At 42.9% G+C, this 1,952-nt stretch overlaps 1 long non-coding RNA gene across 1 annotated transcript in view; it reads right to left on the bottom strand.

The window, feature by feature from the left end:
- Positions 1–993: 993 nt before the first annotated feature.
- LOC106938664 (uncharacterized) overlaps positions 994–1,952 on the bottom strand; it is a 4,578-nt gene continuing 3,619 nt past the window's right edge. Inside the window, exon 2 of the long non-coding RNA XR_001422673.1 lies at positions 994–1,934. This is a non-coding gene — a long non-coding RNA (uncharacterized LOC106938664). The remainder of the gene's footprint in view (positions 1,935–1,952) is intronic.

The following is a 1,952-nucleotide window of genomic DNA, read 5'->3' as shown; positions in this document are numbered from 1 at the left end:
CAAACCAGAGCTTTCAGTGGAAAAACAAAAGTTCCTTTTAATGCCATTAAAGGTCAAAGGTAAACTTTACACCTTACAATCACAACAATACTAGTTTAGACTTAGCAACTTCCTAAAAGCCCCCCTTTTGTAAAAAATTCTGCCAGCTTCCCGTCTTGTCCTCTTTTCATGCCCAGCACCACCTGTAATTCCTTTCTCAAGTAAACGTGTTTCTTTACCGGGTGAGACAAACTCCATCTTCTTTCATGTCGCATTTGATTTAACCCAGGGGTCCCCAAACTACGGCCCGCGGGCCGCCTCCACATTTGGTCCGGCCCCCTGAACAATACCAGAGAGCATTCAGATTTTTTTTTCATTTATTGTATTTTCCGGTTTATATGTGGATTTTTCTTCAACCACCAGGGGCTCTTTAGCAGGAAGTGTGTCTTGTAAATTGTGGGGCGCATTGCTGCCATCTGTTGGACTTTTAGGGAACTGCTTGACTTTTATGTTATTTAATCAGTACGGTTGTTTGCTAGCGGTAGAGCAGATGAACACCTGTCTGTTATGAACGCCGCATTCCAGGTTGAATTCTTCGAAGTGATGCCTGTAAGTAGCAGCTTATACTTCAAAACGAGCCTTTATGTTAACATATGAGAAATTAATATGTTATAGTTACTTTCCCTCAATGGCATATATACCAGTCAGTCCCAGTGACCGTTTCACTCATGGTTTTTGCCCATGTGCTTTCTGGGTAAAAATCAATCGAGAAACGCACCCCCCCGGTCAACAATTTCCGGCCCCCCACCAGAGAAGGGGAAAGTTATGTGGCCCTCACAGGGACCACTGATTTAACCGAACGCATGCGCTTCTTTTCTACAAAACGTTTTACAGTCATTGGTCAAGAACACGGGAGCTAGAATTCTGATTGGCAGACATCTTTGTCTATTATCTACAGTTTAGTTGAGGCGGGCCGTTTGGTCCAATGCTCGCTTTGCTTGGAAGTCTGGCCCCCAGACGGAGCTCTTTACGCCTAAGTTTCAAACGTCTGACTAAATAAATCTTCCTTATTTTAATTGTAAGTAGTTCTTTAAATGTCCTGTGAGATGATATACTTACCCATGTATCCATAACAACCGGAACTTTCAATATCCAGCAAGTTATTTTCGCAATTTAAACAAGTGCCCCCGGATTAATTACACTCTCTGCAGCTGCAGCTGTGAAGTTGCCGTATTAACCCGATAATTGCTGGAAAGTGCAACGTCTCCCCTTTCAGAAACCGTTGGAATTTTTCAGATAGCGCTACGTGTGGCGGAATTACGGTACTGCAAATTTAGATGTGTCGCCGCCGACACGTTCCGGTCCAGCCTGGAGACTAGTTTGGTTGAGGCAGACTGTTTGGTCAAAAGCCGGAAATCTGGCCCCCTGCCGGAGCTCTTTAAGCCCTGTATTTTATTTAAAAGGTGCTTTGAGGGCACATAATGTCACTTTTACAAAAATAAAAATGTATTTTAAAGAAAAAAAAAATCAATTAAGATGGTACAAATGCCTGTTTGAACAGTAGAGCCTTCAGCCGGGATTTAAAGACAGCGTGTCAGAGAGTCCTTTGAGTGGGGAAAGTGGACGTTTATTCTAAATAGTAGAATCCTGTGCATGAATTGTACATTTACAGAATAAAGATGCTTTATGTCCAAAAGGCGCATTCACAAAGCGAGCGGCTCGATTGAAGGATGACTGCAACTGGACTGGTACCGGTACCACACGGCTCTCTAAGTTTTGCTCAGAAATCCAGAATGATCAGTCTGAGCAGTCTCAACGCTCATAAACCATCACTTCCCAGCAGATCAATATGATCTCTGATCAATTGCTCCCTCTGAATCCTTCCATTACGCGGCACACCTTATATGCTCGCAGCTACTTATAAATATACGTGTTTGACTACACACCTTGATCACCTTAAAAATAATCAAACC

Source organism: Poecilia latipinna, unplaced genomic scaffold (assembly GCF_001443285.1).
Source record: "Poecilia latipinna isolate Pla-1442-1.1 unplaced genomic scaffold, P_latipinna-1.0 Scaffold2662, whole genome shotgun sequence".
Classification (NCBI taxonomy): Eukaryota; Metazoa; Chordata; class Actinopteri; order Cyprinodontiformes; family Poeciliidae; genus Poecilia; species Poecilia latipinna.
This window is presented reverse-complemented; position numbering and strand designations above follow the sequence as displayed.